This window comes from Saccopteryx leptura, chromosome 1, assembly GCF_036850995.1.
Source record: "Saccopteryx leptura isolate mSacLep1 chromosome 1, mSacLep1_pri_phased_curated, whole genome shotgun sequence".
Classification (NCBI taxonomy): domain Eukaryota; kingdom Metazoa; phylum Chordata; class Mammalia; order Chiroptera; family Emballonuridae; genus Saccopteryx; species Saccopteryx leptura.
Genome location: NC_089503.1, coordinates 264011542 through 264031275, shown reverse-complemented (window position 1 = coordinate 264031275; position 19734 = coordinate 264011542). Strand labels below are relative to the sequence as shown.

Sequence of the window (19734 nt, the reverse complement as noted above, 5' to 3'; positions counted from 1 at the left end):
TTCAGGTTTCATTCATGCAGGGAGCATGCTTGCCACTCTGTCCTCAGAGTATAGCATATTTCTTTACTCCAAGTACATGCACAATACCTACTTATGGTGAACAAAGATGGTAGCGTATCCTTCAGGAAGGCTCCTGCAAGCTCACATTTTGGCCATCAGTGGAGACTATAAGCCCTGGCCATAAGCAGCTGGTGTCAGTCAGTGTCAAGGACAGCTCTCTAATGTAAAATTTAGACAATTTTTGTCTTCTCTTTTCCTCGCTTCTTAGAGTAAGATTGATGGACAAATGTCAGACAGTAGTCGCCAGCACATGGAGGGAAGCCCCGAGCAATGCCCTAATAAGTCCCAGCAGGAGCTGCTCCTGTCTTTCCACCTTTGCTCCAGGAAGCCAATAGGGGGCTGGAGCCTTAAAAAGCTAACTTTCCCATCTTGCGATAACCTAGTTAGTGATGGGCAAAGTGGCAATCCTTCAATTCCCTTTCCTAGAGGAATTACTTCCTTAAAGTGTCAGCCTGGGTCCCTTGACCCTGTGATGTACATGTCCCCTTACCAGCTGCATCTTGAAAATTTGGTTCGCTCACCTAATTTTTCAAGGTAAAAAGCAGAAAGTACAGATGCTGCCTATTGCTTAGGTAGGAGTTTACAATTTAAAAAAAAATTAGGCGATCTTTTCCTTACAAATCAGGAGAAGAGTGTAGAACAGATACCACTAACGGAAAAGGGATCCCTGGGTGTTCTGAAGCACACTGTTTTCACCTGTCTTCAAGAAAATTTTTTTCTGAAAAACTAGTAGCCTATTTCCTAAAGTCCATCATTTGGAGAACATTGAAATTGACCATTAGCTGTCTAGCAAAAGCTGAGATTTTTATCCAGTAGAATTAATTTCCCAGTATATGCACATCTGGGCACGTCCTTGGATTGAGGGTCACAACCAAAAGGGCAGCTTTGTCCCTCAATGCTGAGATTCCTTTCTTTTCCTCCTCAGAGGAATTCTACGTCATCTCTTGCGTGGACTCTGACCCCCTCTCCCTAATAGGGGAACAGCACCGGCGCCTGGGCACACAATTGCACTCAGTTCCTGGTTCAATGGCTGGCAAGGGAACCGGGCTGGATCCTTCTGATTCACTCCTGGAGTGGTTTTTCTGCTCCCAGAATGAATCCACCCATTCATCCAAGACTGGAATTCTCAGTGGGGGAAGAGACCAGAGTGACGTAGAGCCATCATGAGAGTCTGATGCCCAAGGTCAAGTTCACCATGCACATGGGATATGCCAGCTATCGTTGAATAAGGCCTAGGGATACGCAGCCTATTTGTCCCCAGAGGGTAACCATTGTTCTGGGCTTTCAAAATGTCACAGTGAGAAATGTCCAATATTGATGCCCTTTGCACACTGTGGATTTTGCATTAAGAATGAGAGATCTTTGTTCTCTGCTTCCTCTGTGCATGCAGCCCACCCACACCCTGTTTGTTTAGCGGGTACCTGCCCCCTTCCTGCACCATCTACCCATCCACCCATCGCCTTTCAGCAAGGTGGCCCAGTGTTATGCCCTGCTAGGAAGAAGGCATTTGATGCTCACATCTCAGATTACTAATCCTAGCCATTGCTTCTCTCTCTCCACTCCTTATCCACGTCCTCCTCTGTGTGTGTGTGTGTGGGGGGGGGGGTGTCTTGATTATGTAATGGAAGGAGAAATAAGTAGAATTAAGAATGGTGACTTTAATCTGATTTAGCTGTGTCCGGGGATTGTAGCCTTCCCTGGAACCACACACCGTAATGATTTTAAGCTTAAATGACAAGGAAAAGCAATACTGGAGGAAATCTTCCTATACCTAAAGGTCCAGACATTTAACTCAGAATAAAGGAAATTAGAGTCAGTGCAGCTACACTTGGCTAGGAGTTAGAGTGCTGACTGCAGGTTCTGGTTCCCTAATTCACAGTGTGGCCTGGCCAAGCATTTAACCTTTTCTGTCTTGTTTTCTCCATGGGATTAACATGGAATGGATAATCCCAGTTGACACTTTGTCACCCAGTTCTGTTGTGAAAAGGATGTAGACTCTGCAGACATGGATTTTTTTCCCCAACTCTTCTGGGCTTTCCTACCTCTGTTTGCCAAATATTGGTTATCTCTCGGGGTCCGTTCTCTCTTTTTTCTGTTCTCACTCCGTATATCCTCCCCATCATCTTTAGGCTCAAGGCCTAACTTCAGGCCATGACTTACAAGGCTCTTCTGGATGTGGCTGTCTACCTTTGGTCCTGTGTCCAAGCTTCTCCTGGTCTCTCTTGCCTCTGCTACTCTATGTGCTGTCCCCACTGCCTGAAATTCCTTTACTCCCCACCTCCACGTCTACCGTCCACCAGGCCAAGAGTCAGGACAGGCTTCACTCTCCTGCTGAGGGTCTTCTCTGAATGGCTCCCCACATGCTATCAAGCTGGGTTGAGTGTCCCTCCTCTGATCCTCATTAGCATTTGTACTGAATTACCGGTTTGCTTGTCAGGAAACCCACTAGTCTATGAGCTGTTGAAAACAGGAACTGTCTGTTGGTCACCACTGTCTCCCTGACAGTAAATGTGTATTGACTGTATGAATGAGGACTTTTTTTTCCCCATTTACTGACTTGCCTTAGCTTCAGGAAAAATTGTAAGATATAAATGTGGAAAACCTTCTGCCAGCCACTTTCTGAAATGAAGAATGCCATTGTTAAATTGACTGATGGAAGAAGTGGCTTCCAAGGAAGACTCTGTGAGGATGTCTCTGAATGTTCCCTCCCCTCCTGCCTACCCCCCCCCCCCCCCACACACACACACACACCAACTTATTTCTCCTGTATTACAGTACTTCTGCTATAGGACTTACCCATCTTCCAGGTATCACAAATGTGCACCTCTTCCCTGTAAACTTCATGAGAGCAGGGTCTACAACTTCCATCTTTGTGTTCACATACTACCTTGAACATAATAGGTACCTAATAGGTAATTGTGAAATGAAATGAATGGACTATAAAGAGAAGATGGCAGACTGCTGGGTCAGACAAAACCATTCAGTTTCAAACATTTTCTCAGTGGAGTCTCTCCTCTAGCATAACCATTGCTATCTTACATTCGTATAGTGCTTTTAACTTTTCAAGTTGCTTCCCCATTCATTATCTGATCTCATCCTCACATTTATCCTTTGAAGTAGGTGTGGTTCAGGCCTTATTATCTCCCTTTGACAGCTTATTAGAATTCAATTAGACAGTGCCTGGCAGAACTAGAGCTAAAACCTCCATCTTCTGAGTGTTCTGTGTGCTCAGACAGGAACATTAGCAACGTGGAAGACCAGTCTCCAGTTGATTGGATCCCAGAGGAAGTTACCTGACTTTGCTGGTATGTATGGGCACTACCAGGTTGGGAATGAATTACAGGAGTCGCCAGTTTTCACACATGAGGTGAGAAAAGTCTGTGTCCTGCAGACCTTCGTGTATTCTGGACCCGTTCAGCTGCTTCCCGCTCTGGGTCCTCCCTGCCTGTGGCAGCCATACCACTTGTTCTGTGACAGGACAGGCCAAGCTTTCCTCAAGCCCTGTCCTCTGGAGAGCATGGTAATGCCCAGAAAATGGGCCCTTGTGAGGAGGCTCTGAGATTCTGTATTCAAGACATTGCTTTGGGCGCAGATGTAAAAAACATCTAACTTTTATGTTAGCTGTGTGTAATGGGGGGCAAGGGACTCTTTCTAGAAAGAGTCGAGTGTGTTGAGTCACACAGCTTCTTAGTCAAAGGTGTTTTCTTACGTATTATACTCTTTAAGTAAATCTGTTGAAGCAGCTTTAGATTGGCAATTAAACTATTAGAAATGTGGCCTGACCTGTGGTGGTGCAGTGGATAAAGCGTCGACCTGGAAATGCTGAGGTTGCCAGTTTGAAACCCTGGGCTTGGCAGCCTGGTTAAGGCACATATGGGAGTTGATGCTTCCAGCTCCTCCCCCCTTCTCTCTCTCTCTCTCTGTTTCTCTCTCCTCTCTATCCCTCTCTGTCTCTCTCTCTCTCCTCTCTAAAAATGAATAAATAAATAAATAAATAAACTATTAGAAATGTTTCCACAAACCCATTATCTTGGTGACCAGTCATTAAATGAGTCCCAGTGTAGTGTGCTACACATAAATATTACTCAGTAAATATTTGTTGGTTTAATGAATATTGAACATTTTTAATGTACAAGGATCCATGCTAAATGTTGGAGGACATTTAAAAGGCTATAAAAATCAATCCATCTTTGCCCAGCATATGAAAGGTGCCAGGGACTCACAGTGATGACATTTAGTGAATCACTAAATGTCAGTGGTGTCATCAAGAAAGACTTCAAGCCCTGGCCAGTTGGCTCAGTGGTAGAGCGTCGGCCTGGTGTGCAGAAGTCCCGGTTCGATTCCTGGCCAGGGCACACAGGAGAAGCACCCATCTGCTTCTCCACCCCTTCCCCTCTCCTTCCTCTCTGTCTCTCTCTTCCCCTCTCGCAGCCGAGGCTCCATTGGAGCAAAGATGGCCCGGGCGCTGGGGATGGCTCCTTGGCCTCTGCCCCAAGCTCTAGAGTGACTCTGGTCGCAACAGAGCGACGCCCGGAGGGGCAGAGCATCGCCCCCTGGTGGGCGTGCCGGGTGGATCCCGGTCGGGCGCATGCGGGAGTCTGACTGTCTCTCCCCGTTTCCAGCTTCAGGAAAAAAAAAAAAAAAAAAAAAAAAAGAAAGACTTCAAGTAGAGGATGGGATTGTAACCAGACCTGACTTCCCTAGTATGTACTGTTTCAGTGGGGAATGAGAAATGGTGGCGGAAGGTGTGGGGAGACAGAATGCATCAAGAACATTTGGGGTAGCCTGACCAGGCGGTGGTGCAGTGCATAGAGCGTCGGACTGGGATGCAGAGGACCCAACTTCAAAACTCTGAGGTCACTGGCTTGATTTCCTGACCCCAGCTTGAGATTGGGCTTGCTGGCTTGAGCGTGGGATCATAGACATGACCCCATGGTCACTGGCTTGAGCAAGGGGTCACTCACTTTGCTGTAGCCATCTGGTTAAAGCACATACGAGAAAGCAATCAATGAACAACTAAGGTGCTGCAACGAAGAATTGATGCTTCTCATCTCTGCCCCTGTCTCTGTCACACACAAAAAAAATATTTGAGGCAAATAGACAGTCAGGAGCTCAGTTTGAGTTTAGTGAACAGCAACTTGGGTGAGAGGCCTTTTTGTTAAGAGTTGACACTCCAGTTGGAGCCACATCATAGTGCCAGGCTGAGAAATTGAAATTGAGCCTAGGCTTTTGGAAATTGAAGGGTTTGGGGGAGGAAAGTAAAATGACAAAAGCAATGATTTAGTCAAGTTAATTTAGCAGTAGTCCACAGGATTAATCAGAGAAGAAAAAGAACAGAGCCAGGGAGGCTCACGTAGACAATGGCTTCCAAAATATACATTTCGAATCCAACTCACAGTTAGGAGTACCTTTGATATAGCACACACACACACACACACACACAATATATGTGCACTGCACTTCAATATTTTTTATTACATTCTATTTCATCTTTTTTAGAATGACATTTCAGTTGATTTCCCAAATAATTTTAATGTGTGTTTACAATGCATTGATGAGTAACAGTTAACATGATCAATGAGGGGTAGATACTCTACATAGACCTTTGTCTGAAAAATACTTATCTAGGAGTTTATTACAAATATTCAGACTATAAGCTAACACCTGTGATTTCAGCCAGGTTAGAGATTGTGTTGTTTATTTGGTTGTTTTTCATGGGTTATAATAAGAAATACAGAAGGGGCAACTATAGCAAACACTGGCTGTGTTCTTTGTAAGAACTTACTCTCTATACGTGCAAACTGTCAATCACTTTGAAAACCCAAGTAGACAAAAGCTTATGCTGAGATGTTTGGTTTGTTAGCAGTCAGGGAAAAGCAGATTAATCCATCGAGGAGATGCCACTTCACAACCATCAGACTGGAAGAAACTTTAAGGATTGGCAGTGCCAGAAGCTGAGAATGAGGAACCTGGGAGACCAGCAGCCACTCTGAGGCTGTGAGAGATATAAAGTAATGCAGCCACTTCGGCGATGTGTGCGATACTTCCCACCATTGGAGACTGACTTGCCCCTCACCCAGAGAAGCTCCTGTACCTGAGCAACAGGATATGCACAAGGACACAGGGATGCCAGTTGCTTCGTTATGTTAGATGCCCAGCCTCTAAAGAGTGGGTAAATACAATGTGCTGTTTTTACATTATGAAAAATGTAGTAGTTAAATGGAATGAATTGGGGCTTGAACAGATCTCAGAAACCTAATACTGACCATGAAAAGCTAATTTCAAAATGATACATTCACTACTGAACTATTAGACCTTTAAAACAATACTACATTGTGTTTAGAGATATAAACTTACATAGTAAAAGTATGGGACTAAGCACTAAATTCAGGGAGTGGTTCCATTCAAGGTAGCAAGGAGGGAGAGCAGGAATTAGAATCAGGCTGTGCCCTCCAGGAGCTTCCTAGGACTCTGTGCTGTTGTACTGCTTAGAGGACAAGGAGGCTCCGTGGGAGAATCTGACAGTGCTATTTGTCAGCGCTAGGTGGTGGATACATCAGTATTATATACACTTTATGATTTTTCTGGTTGTTTACAATATTTTATAACTTTTGTCATGCTTGGCCTGGCTAGGCATGGTGGCTAGGGCTGGCCTCACTGTTCATAGCAAGAGAATTATTGCCTCCTGTGGCCAATATAGTTGGGGGTGACCTACGGAGGTGGGCTTTGGAGTAAGTTTCTAACTTGGCCCTCCTCCTTCAACCTCCTGTTTCCTAGGGGTCAAACCTTTAGCAGAGAGAGGAAAAGAAAGAGTGAAACCTTTTTTTAAGATTTCTGGTGGGCCCTGGCCAGTTGGCTTAGTGGATAAAATGGCCCAGCATACAGACATCCCGGGTTTGATCCCTGGTCAGGGCACACATGAGAAGCGACCATCTGCCTCTCTTACCCTCCCTCACCCCCTTCTGTCTCCCTTCCCCTCTATCAGCCAGTGGCTCGTTTGGTTGAGTTAAGCATTGGCCTCAGGTGCTGAGGATGGCTCAGTTGATTTGACCATCAGCTCCAGATGGGGTCGCCAGGTGGGTGGATCCCGGTTGGGGCACCTGTGGGAGTCTCTCTCTCTATCTCCCCTCCTCTCACTTAAAAAAAAAAAAAAGATTCCTGGTGGGTGAGAGACAGAAGTGAAAATAAGATTGGAGATAGTGCCTCAGAAGCTAAACAGTTGGACTGGTGCTTTCAGAGTCTGTCTGCATCTAAGCCACTTTAAACCCCTCAGAGAGGAGGTCGGGCCATCCGAGGCTTCTCTCTGGTGTATTGAGTAAGCAGGACACATCTTCCACCTCAGAATGCCTTATGTTACCCTTTTATAAAATATGGGAACCCACTTTCTATCTCTTTCTGTCATAACAGATTAGAATGAAAAGAGGTGATAACTTGTCTGTCAAATATTAGGAGTTTCTTAAAGAACTTCCAGAAAAAGGAAAAAAAAAGAACTTCAAACTACCTCTCTGAATTGGCTGCCTTCCTCTCTTTTCTTGACCTTTACGTGCTCCATCAGCCTTCTTGTTTTTGAAGTCACCACTCAATTTTAAGCACATATATTCACTTGGGCCTGGTAGTGGTACATTCTGGTATGGGATTGCTGCTTGCCCTGAAACCAAAAAAGTTATTTCAGGTGTGCCAACATGCAACTCACTCACACACACACATACCGGGCCTCCATTTGATCACCACCATCAAAATATCACCATCATCATCTTTGCAGCAGGTACTCACATGCTGCTTATTGTTATGTCAGAAACAGGTTTAAGCATTAAACTTAATAGCAACGCTGTACAATAGGTATATTATTGTCCTATTTTATAAATGAGGGAACTGAGACACAGAAAGCTTAGATGGCTTGTTCAAGGTCTCTCAGCTGGCAGTTGCCAGAGCCAGGGCTTGAACCCAAGCAGTCTGGCTCCAGAGCCCATCCCCTTACTGAGTGCACTGTCTCTTGCATGAAATACAGGAGCATAGCACTTTAAATGAACTGGCAGATCAGACACCTACGATAGCAGATACTCAGTAAATGTTTGCTTTGAATAGATTATCTCACAACATTCTCAGTTCATTCTGTCTTTACGTTCAGAGGTCAGCCTAGGGAGCAGTGGGGAGGGAGGGCTCACAGCTGAGCTGGGGGTTGTTCTGGCCCACATCACAGAGTCATGCCTGTTATTTTTAAACACACACACACCTCCTCAGCCTGGTGTCAGGTCGGGAGTGCTCTCTGTACTCTGGTTTTGGATCCAGGCAATTTAGGGGAAGGACCGCGGTGGGACTGGACAGGCTGTGAACATAGGCACTGGAAATGGATCATTTACAACTCAATTTGTTTCCCATTCTGATAGGGTCTCCCCTGTCCTTGCTCAGGCTGAACTTTCCTTGGCCCAATGCCATTGTGACCAGCTGGCCCTTCAGAGAGGATGGCATTCAACAGCAGCTGCTCTGCCGGAGCCAGCTGACTCTCCATAAGCCCTGCCCTGGCTCTGGCCCTTGGTTTTCTCTCTCAGCTTGTCAAGGTGGTGTAGCCTTGGTGAAGCCTCAGACCAGACAAGGCAGTGACCCAAGGATCAAGTAACAGAAGGACGGGGAAGCAGGACTTGTCCTTCCAGCCTGCAGAAGCTGCTGCCTTTCGCCCACCTTCCTGCTCTTGCTGAGACAGTGACACAGACCACTCACCCAGGAGCCAGGATCTCAACCACTGTCAAGGCCACATACTCTTTGCCCAGCCCTCCTTCCATTTTCACTTCCTCACCACCTCCCTCCCCCAAAACTGCAATCTTTGCCCAGCTAAAGATATCAGAAAGATAGAGGTGGGGTGGACTGAATCATTTGGGGGCTCTTTCCACCCCCAAGCCAAGCTTAGGCTCATTTATATTCAGTAGAAACAAATTCTGGAGACCAAATGAAGACCGGGGAAGAATGTGTAGGTTTTAGCTTCTTTACAGTCTTCTTTGTAACGGGAGTAGAGGACTCTCCACAGGAGACAGGGTCAAAGGATGTGCTGAGGTGACCAGGGGATCCCCACCAAACTACCATCTGGGCCTGCCTCCTGTCTCTCTGCATCTGCATTAGAAGGGGTGGGGAAACAAAAGATTGAGAAACCTAGCAAATTGAAAATGCAAAAGAGCTGATTTTGTAAATAGAAATTACACAAGAGCAGGAGTCTTTTGGAAAGGTTTTACTGAAACAGAATTAGCCACCTGGCATCATGCTGCTAATAGAGATATTTACTGTTTGAAAAACTATATTTGTAGCTTTGGAGAACATCCTGTTGACTTTTCTTTATTGTGAAGGAAAATAGAACCTTTTCTCTATGTACACATAGAACTTTTTTCTGTCTGAGGTGGGGCATGTTGGGGGTTGGAGAAGGGGAGAGTTGAGAGAAATGTCTTCATCTTGCTGCCGAGACCAAAGTAGCCCTTCTCCTGCCCTCTGGTACTCATGTTTATGGGATGGGAAGCAGAGCCAAGGAGGAAGTCCTGCTCCCGCTCTGGGAGCTCAGAGCCCTCTTGATTTCTTCCGGAACATACAGATTCTCTGGGGAGCAAGCCCTGGCTTTTCTCTGGATCTCTGCTGATCCACCCGGTTCCAAGAGGAGAACCCCGAGGAAAGTTGAGAGGAGGGGAAACAAAAGTCCTGAAGCCCCATGAGCCTTCCATGGCCTTGGAGTTTCGCCTGCCCCAGCCCCCCATCGCCCCAGCTGTGCCAGGGCCACGCTGCTCTGGGACGTGCCTTGATGCTGTCCTCTGGCCCCACGCTTTCCAAAGCAGCTGCGTCCCTTGCGGAAGTCCCTGCATTCCAGCTGGGGACCAGAACCCCAGGTATGGGATCAGGAAATCAGTGAGAGGAAGAGGCAGAAGAGTCTGGTGAAGTGTCATTGTTGCTCTTCCCTCTCCCTTTCCCCTTGCCACCTTCACCACCTCTCACCACCTCAGTTGCAGAGACTCTGATCTGTCCAGGGCACCCGCCCCAGTTTTCTGGCTATTTCTCTAGCGAAGTGCAGCATATCTACCATTTGGCAGCCTTGGAGTAAACCCAGGAGACTCCTCTCCCTTCGTATCTTCTTAGGCCTTTTACAGTGTTTTCCCTGACCCATACTCTGATAACTTCACCAGGCTTGCCTGCCAGTACCAAAGGCCAGCTCTGTTTTCTTGGTCTTCGCTGAATACTTCCCTTGACCCCAGCTGGTGCTTGTGGCTTGTGATACCCTTTTTAGGTTTTGTTTTAGTAAGATAAGGATTGAGAGACCAAAGACAATGATGTTACCTTTGTTTGTTCTTTATATAGTCTTATCTAAGAGGAGCTTTTTTTCAGAAACCTTACATTAGAGTATGGTGTTTTATAGGGCCCCTTGGAGCAATGTACGGATTTTACTAATTCATTCAGTGCTTAGTGCATAAAACTAAGCTATAAGTTCCATGAGGTCATGGAATGAGTCTCTTGTTCATCCTCATATCCCTAGAACCTAGCCTAGTGCTAGGCATAAAGGAGGTCCTTATCCAATGAATATTCATTTAATGAAAGATGCATAGTGTAGTACTTACAGGAGTTACAAAGAAGCTTGACATTCAGTTCCTGCCTTTGAGGTGCTTATGTTTCATAATCAGAAAACAAGATTTATGCACATCAGAGTTAATTAACCAGCACTCAAGTAGAATTTCCTTCAGTAATGACAGGATGGCTCAGTCTTAGGAAGTGTATTTGATAGTTCATCACCATACTAGTTCATAGAACAAACAGTTCCCCTAAACGCATACTGAAAAGGCCTTGATATAATTCAAAAATCCAGTCTTTGTATCTGTTAGTAAACTAGGAACAGAAAGATATTTTCTTCCTCTCAGGAAACTTTCTGGCTGAAACCATCACCTTCTTTCATATTTAATAGTAAAAGATGATCATTTTTACTAGTCAGAAATACTTTTTCTGTAATTTCTAGCCAATGCCATAACACAGAAATAAGTATAAAATATTTTAAAGGAAACTTTATCATTTTCAAATAATATTAATAATATGACAATCTTCTTGGAAAATTTAATTAGTTTTTGTTTGTTTTTGTCCAGCTGAATTTCTTTGGGCCATATAGGTTAAATATGTAGGTATGGTAACTGCTTTATTTAACACCCAATAGCTCTCCTATGTGAAAAAGTGAATTCCATTTACAATATAACCAAAAATATAAAATTTCATGGAACACACCTAAGACATGTAGGGCTATAAATTTCACATATATATGTTACTTTGAGATCTTAATGTTTAACAAAATAAATGTGGAGGACCTATCTGGAAAAAAAAAAAACCTCTTAAGACTAAAGGACATAAGAAAAAGGCTTGAATTAATGGGAAAAATATTATGCCCCTGAATGAGCAAACCTCATATTTGTAAAGATACAGGTTTTTCAAAAGTTAATCTCTAAATATAATGCATTTTCAATAATTAATATCTTATTTGGGGAGGGGGTTAGAGGACACAGCAGATGATTTTGAAGTTCATCTTAAATTTTAAAATGAATTAAAATAGCCAAGAAATTATCTATAAAAGAAAAGTAATGAGAAGGGACTTGCTTAACTGGGTATTAAGAACTAATTAATTAACCTGTATAAGTAAATCTATGTTATTTGGCAAAAGAGTAGACCAGGTCTACAGTATGAAAAAGAAGTATTTGAAATGTACATATTTAAAAATGAATTTTCAAAGATAGATTATGTTTTAAATCATATCAACATTACTGGCTTGCCATATATTCAAGCTCTAAATGGAGCAAAGATTTAAAATATAAAAAGTGAACCACTAAAATTCATATGTAATTGCAAGGTACACAGAATAGCTAGAATGATCTTGACAAAGAAGAACAAAGTTAGAGGATTCATGCTTCCCAATCCCAAAATTTACTACAGATCTATAGTAATTAAGACAGTGTGGTACTGACATAAATATAGACATGAAGAACAATGGACTAGAATTAAGAGTCCAGAAATAAACTTTTATTTTTATGGTCAGTTGATTTTTAAGAAGGATGCCTGGGAAGGAATAATCTTTTCAACAGTGCTGGAGTACCTGTATATCCACATGCAAAAGAATTGAAGTTGGATCCTTACCTCACACCATATACAAAAATTAAATCAAAATGGATCAAGACCAGAATTTAAGAGCTAAAACTATAAAACTCTTAAGAAGAAAACATAGGGATGAATCTTCATGATCTTGGATTTGGCAAAGAATTTATAGATATAATACCAAAAGCACAAACACCAGAAGAAAAAATAGATTAGCCTGACCAGGCAGTGGCACAGTGGATAGAGCATCAGACTGGATGTAGAGGACCCAGGTTCAAAACCCTGAGGTCGCCAGCTTGAGCATGGGCTCATCTGGTTTGATGGTGGTCATTCAGTCTGCTGTAGCCCCCCGGTCAAGGCACATATGAGAAAGCAATCAGTGAACAACTAAGATGCCACAATGAAGAGTTGATGCTTCTCATTTCTCTCCCTTCCTGTCTGTCTATCCCTATCTGTCCCTCTCTCTGTCTCTGTCTCTCTCCTCTCTCTTTCTCTCTCTCTCTCTGTCTGTCTCTGTCACACACACACACAAAAGGAAAAATAAATTAGACTTCTTCAAAATATAAAACTTTTGTACTTTAAAGGACACCATTAGAAAAGTGAAAAACAGTCATTTCAATACGCCAAGGTTGTGGGTTTGATCCCCAGTCAGGGCACATATAAGAATCAACCAATGAGTGCATAAATAAGTGGAACAACAAATCGATGTTTCTCTCTTTTGCCCTTCCTTGCTCTCTAAAATCAATAAATTAAAAAAAAAAAAATTTTCTTAATGAAAGTGAAAACAGGCCCTGGCCAGTTGGTTATAGCATCATCTTAATATGCCAAGGTTGCTGGTTTGATACCCAGTCAGGGCACAGACAAGAATCAACCAGTGAATGCATAAATAAGTGGAACAACAAATCAATGTTTTTCTTTCTCTCTCTCTGTCTCTCCCTCTCTCCCTTCCTCTCTCTCTCTCAAATGAATAATTTTTTTAATTAAGAAAATGGAAAATCACAAAAGAGATAAACATTTGCAAATCATATATCTGATTAGCCCAGAAAATATAAAGAACTCTTACAACTCAACAACAAAAAGACATCCCATTTTAAAAATAAACAGAGGATTTGAATGGATGTTTCTCCAAAGAAGATATACAAATGACCAATAAGCACACGAAAAGATGGCCATTGTCATGAGTCATTAGAGAAATGCAAATCAAAGCCACAATGAAATAGCCCTCATACTCAACTAGAATGACTAAAATGAAATAAGACAGATGATGACAAGTGAGGCAGTGCAGCCACTGGAACCCTCATATTGCTGCTGGTGGGAATGTAGAATGGTGCAGCCACTTTGAAGAACAGTCTGGCAATTCCTCCAGAGGTTAAACATTGACTTAGCATGTGGCCCTAAACATATACTCATGGGAAATGAAGGCATACATCACACAAAAACCTGTACATGAATGGTCATAGCAGCGATAATCATGATAGTCCAAAAGTAGAAACAATCCAAATGTCACCTAGTGAATGAATAAAAATAATTTTTAGTGACACAAAGGAGCAAAGCACTGATCCATGCTACAACATGATAATCCTTGAAAGCATGATGCTGAGGGAAAGAAGCCAACACAAAAGGCCACATTTTGTGTGATTCCATTGATGTGAAATGCCCAGAAAGGGACAAACCCTTAGAGGCAGAAAACAAATTAATGGTTGCTAGGGTCTGTGGGTAGGGAGGAAATGGGGAGCGACTGCTAATAAGTATGGAATTCTTTTAAGGGGTGATGAAAATTTCTGAAATTAGAAAGTGATGTCCCCAGATGGGCAGAGCATTGCCTCCTAGTGAGCTTGCCAGGTGGGTCCTGGTGGGGCACGTGCAGGGCTCTGTCCCTCCATCTCCCTCCTCTCACTTGGAAAAGAATTTAAAAAAAAAAAGTGGTGCCCTGGCCGGTTGGCTCAGCGGTAGAGCGTCAGCCTAGCGTGCAGAGGACCCGGGTTCGATTCCTGGCCAGGGCACACAGGAGAAGTGCCCATTTGCTTCTCCACCCCTCCGCTGCGCTTTCCTCTCAGTCTCTCTCTTCCCCTCCCGCAGCCGAGGCTCCATTGGAGCAAAGATGGCCCGGGCGCTGGGGATGGCTCTGTGGCCTCTGCCTCAGGCGCTAGAGTGGCTCTGGTCGCAACATGGCGACGCCCAGGATGGGCAGAGCATTGCCCCCTGGTGGGCAGAGCATCGCCCACCAGGCGTGCCGGGTGGATCCCGGTCGGGCGCATGCGGGAAGTGGTGATGTTGCACCTCTGAATATACTAAAAGCAACCAAATTGTACACTTTAAAAAGATGAATAGGCCCTGGCCGGTTGGCTCAGCAGTAGAGCATCGGCCTGGTGTGTGGGGGACCCAGGTTCGATTCCCGGCCAGGGCACATAGGAGAAGCACCCATTTGCTTCTCCACCCCCCCCCTTTCTTCTCTGTCTCTCTCTTCCCCTCCCGCAGCCAAGGCTCCATTGGAGCAAAGATGGGCCGGGCACTGGGGATGGCTCCTTGGCCTCTGCCCCAGGCGCTAGAGTGGCTTTGGTCTTGGCAGAGCGACGCCCCAGAGGGGCAGAGCATCACCCCTGGTGGGTGTGCCGGGTGGATCCCGGTTGGGTGCATGCGGGAGTCTGTCTGACTGTCTCTCCCCGTTTCCAGCTTCAGAAAAATACAAAAAAAAAAAAAAAAAAAAAAAAAAGATGAATATTACAGTGTGTGAATAATATCTCAATAAAGATGCTATTTTAAAATGAGTAAACTAGGTTCTGAGTAAAGATGACAAAATACATATATCTAATTTACGTTCCTCACAAATCCCGCAAAAAGCACAGTAAAGTGATTTTTGTAATCGGCAAATTTAGGGAGAATAGAAGTGATATCAACCGCAAGAACTGGAATGCAGTTACATGAAGTAACTAACTTAGCAGTTTGAAGAAAGCCAGAACCTAACCTGGCATTTAGTAAGACTAAGAGCCACCCAGCTTACATCACTGAGTTCTCAAAGGTTCAGGAATTGGTGGCACGGGGTTCCTGTAGAAGTAGGGTGAAGCCAGACACAGTTCAGGAGGGCTGGTTGAAAGCTGTTCATGATTAAGTTCAGAGCCCATGTCCTCCCCAACTCCATTTTACTGGGAGACTGACCTTGCCTCATCTGAGCAGAGGAATGAAGGGACTTCCCTGGGGAATGTGAAACAAGGAGTTTCTGTCTCAGGGCACACAAAGGTAGATACACAGTGTGACACTAACAATGTTTAACCTTCGGGCCCCTTGCTTGCATAGGCCCTGTCCATGGCCCTGGAGGGAACCCTAGCTGTGTGTTCATGTGATGCTGTGTTTTTGTAAACTTCAGAATGTGTGTATACTACACTCAGTTAAAACTTCTGCCTTCATTTCCTCCTCCCTCTTGGGCCAGGCAGCTTTGGAGTAGCCCACACACCTTTTGGAGGATAAGATTGGGAAGGGGGTTGAATTGGGAATATGCTATTTTATCTGTAATTTGTAAAGATATTTTTTAGAAAGCATTAATAAAACAAGTGAGAAATTATAGATTCCTGAGTCGGAAATACACAAAGAGTACCTTTTTGGCCATTTTAAATTTATTTAAAAACTAGGGGGAAATTGGATCAAAACTAATGGGACACAAAACAAAAGTGACAGAGATGAGCCATTAAATCAATAGATATTATTCTAAAATCAAGTAAAGTATAACAAAGTATTCTTACACTGTATCAAAAGCTAGTAATTGAGATGTTCTCTCTGAACATATGTACCCTGATTTATCAATGTCACCCTATTAAAATTAATTATTTAAAAAAATAATAATAAAGATCTTAAAAAAAACCTAGTAATTGAGAGAATGAGGTCAATTTTAAATAGGAGTGATGACTGATAAGCTAAAAGAAGAGGAGAAGCAAATCATAGAACACATTACATTGATTAAACACATAAGTCCCTGGTGGATTTAACATGAAAGGCATAATGCAGATAGTGCAGAACTCATGATACGCCATCCTTCAAGGACATCAATGACAAACTGGTCATTGTACAAGAAAACTTGGAATGTACCCTGAAATCTTAGTGGGTTTTTTTTAAAGAAACATGAGATTTTCCTAAATTTTAAATCAACTCTAAAATTTATATTATATATTACCCGTAAGCTGAAGAAAATCTTTTCTAAACGGTCAGAAATAGAAAACAAATTTCAGTCAGCCATACTAGAAAAAAGACTGAATTATTCTTTTTTTTCCTAAGAAAATGGTGTTACCAACTCTGTGTCACATGAAGCAGCAATCATAGACTAGGCAGCCAAAAAATACAGGGAAATAAACACAGAGGTGTGTCAGACAAATGATTAATAAAAATACTAGGTTATTCTTGATTTTCTGATGTTCCTGTTGCTTGTCAGCTTTTATAACTTGTAATTTATTATGCTCTTTTCTCTGTCTAAATAAAAATTCACTTTCATGCCTATTTTTATATTTGTATTGTTGTATTCTTTTTATCATATTTAAGAAGGCATGCAAAATTGTATAAGCTTCAGGTTCACAAAACCCAGACCAACTTCAAGCACAGTTGAGGGCAGCACTCCCATCTGAAGGCAGGAGGGGAAGTGAATGAACGCATGCAGTCTGTGCGTACATGTGACCTTGTCTACTCTCTGGGCTCCCAAGCCAAGAGAATGAAAGAATGTTCTCTAGGGTATCTTACCTCCCCAGGACAAAAGACTAGATACTGACATCAGGGGTTCCCTGCAAAACTGCTCAGCCAGATCGCCCTACACAATAGACATTATTCACACACAGCTTCTGTGGCAGCTAGTCGTATACGTGAGCAGATAACCAAGAATAACCACACATCCAAGGAAAGTGTCTAGTATGAAAAATGGAGAATAAAGCAGAAGGGAAAAAAAAGCAACTTGAAGGGAAACTGAGACTATAAAGCAAGAAGAAACCTTTATAAAGCTATCATTAAAATCCTCAGATAAACCAGACTAGGCAGTGGTACAGTGGATGGAGTGTCATCCTGGGACATTGAGGACCCGGGTTCGAAACCCCAAGGTTGCCTGCTTGTGCGTGGGCTCAGCAGCTTGAGCGGGGGATTGCTGGCTTGAGCATGAGAGCATAGACATGACCCCATGGTTGCTGGCTTGAAGCCCAGGGTCTCTGGCTTGAGCCCAAGGTCGCCGGTTCGAAACCCTAGGCTTGCCTAGTCAAGACACATGCGAGAAGCAACTATTACAAGTGGATGCTTCCTGCTCTTCCCCTTCCCCTTTCTCTTTCTTTTTCTCTCTTTCTCTCTCCTCTCTCTAAAATCAATAAAATCTTAAAAAATAAATTAATTAAATAAAATCCATATAGTTTCCTAAAACACAGAGTTGGCCCTTCATACCCTCAGGTTTCATATCCATGGATTCAATCAGCCGCATATTGAAAACAGTGTCTTACAGTTGGGAGCCCACAGATACGGAGGCCACTATTCTACACCATTTTATATGAGGGACTTGAACATCAGCAGATTTGGTATCTTCAGGAGGTCCTGGACCCAATCCCCATTGAATACCAAGGGGCAACTGTATAACAAATTCATGTGGGAGAAGATTAAACTGAGTAGTAGGAGAAAACTGGATTGTACACCAGAACCCTGATGGTGCTGTCCTGGTTCTATTGTGAACCAGCAGAATGACCCTGGGCTAGTCATTGGCCTTCTCTAGATCTGCCTTCTCATCTACAAAATGAGCAGTTTACTGGAAATATTTCTATGGTAACTTACCGTTCTAAAAATACTATGATTCTAAATTAAGATCTTGTGGCTCCACAAATACTGAACTCTTAAGTTCTTAATTTCTTGGTACCTAGTCTGTAGTACTAGACTCCAAGTTAGAATCATTGTGAAGACCACTCTGAGAACTCTTTAGCATTCTCAACCTACACCCCATGTTCTTAGAATGGACTCAGTGTAGGACCATCTAGTCCAGGGGTCCCCAAACTTTTTTACACAGGGGGCCAGTTCACTGTCCCTCAGACCGTTGGAGGGCCGCCACATACAGTGCTCCTCTCACTGACCACCAATGAAAGAGGTGCCCCTTCCGGTAGTGCGGCGGGGGGCCGGATAAATGGCCTCAGGGGGCCACATGCGGCCCGCGGGCCGTAGTTTGGGGACGCCTGATAGTCCAACTCCTTTGTTTTATAGTTTAAAAAACTGAGCGCCAGAGAAATTGTACTTTGTTCAAATCACAAAACTAGTCAGAGACAGAGTCCAGGTTTTCCAGTTCCTGGTCTGGAGCTTTTATACCAACACATGCTTCGTGCAGAACAGAATCAATCTTTTCACAGTGCCACCAGGACCTCATTTGCACTGTCACCCAAATGGTCCTTGAGGGCAGTTGTTCACTGTCTGAAACCATTGTGTCAGTTGACTATAATGCTATTTGGGGAAAGTAACTGGGGGCCCAGGGAGGGGACCAAGGAGCTCATCTGTCATTAACCTTTCCTCTGTTGGTCTGAGAATGGGAGATTGCAATCTCATTTTTTCTTCCCTTTCAGTTCCATGGCTTACCTTCCCTGGTAATTATACAGCCAGAAAGTATTTGTTTACAGAAGCCACGTGAGTCAGCCAGCCCCCAAAGGGTTAACACTCCCAAATTATGGGGTGGATTAACAATAAACAGGATGTCCTCCAGAAATTAAATTTAAACCACTGTGACTCAGGCTGGCCCATCCTCTAACCAGATCACTGTCTGGGGTTATTATCGGTGGTTAATTATACCATTGGGTTAAGCAACAGTTTTGGTCAGTTTGGGCCAAGAGAAGCCAGGCTTGGGGAGAAGGGGGTGTGGAGGAAAGAGGCCTGGTGGAGGAAGTGGGTGCAGCAGTGGGAACGGAGTTTGAATGGAGACTTACCGTAGTGAGAGTGGGTCTAACCTGTTCCCTCAGGGCTCCTGCTTAGCATCTTCGTGAGCTGATCCCAGGAATGCTCACCTCACGCCTCCCTGGGAAGGGGCGGTGAAACTGACATGTGTATAGCTGTTAGGATGCATTGGGTTTGCTTTCCAGCCTGGCCACATTGCTTTTCTTCTCAGAATTGTAGAATCATAAGATTTTCAGCACCTTAAGGAGGGTTCTAAATTATCTAGCTTAACCCTCTTGCTTCACAGAATAGTAAATTCAGGCACAGGGCAGTGCTCACCTGCCTAAGGGCAGCCTGCTCAGCAGAGGTGGAGGCAGGGTGAGTGCTTGGGACCAGGCCCTTCCCTAGGCCAGGCTGTCCTCCATTGCTAAGTGGGGAACCTGAGGTGCAGAACAGCTAGCAAGTCAGGGCAGACTCAAGCTGGATCTCAGATTTTTCTTGGAGTTAGCTGCGTTTAGGTTTTGTCAGTTCTCACGGGAAATTACCCAGCCTGGCTCATCCTTAGTGTCCCTACAGTTTGTCATTTCTGGCCAGCCATAGAAGAATCTCGTCAGAGCCACTGTTTGTCCCTCTGTCAAGAAGGAGTGAAGCGCCTAATACAGATACATGGTTTTTATGTCATCTTTAAAGGCATGTTTTCAAAAATAATAGCAATCC

The 19734-nt window shown here is 43.8% G+C and overlaps 1 protein-coding gene across 1 annotated transcript in view; it reads left to right on the top strand.

The window, feature by feature from the left end:
- Positions 1-19734, top strand: part of BIN3 (bridging integrator 3) — a 39838-nt gene that overhangs the window by 996 nt on the left and 19108 nt on the right. The window lies entirely within an intron of this gene.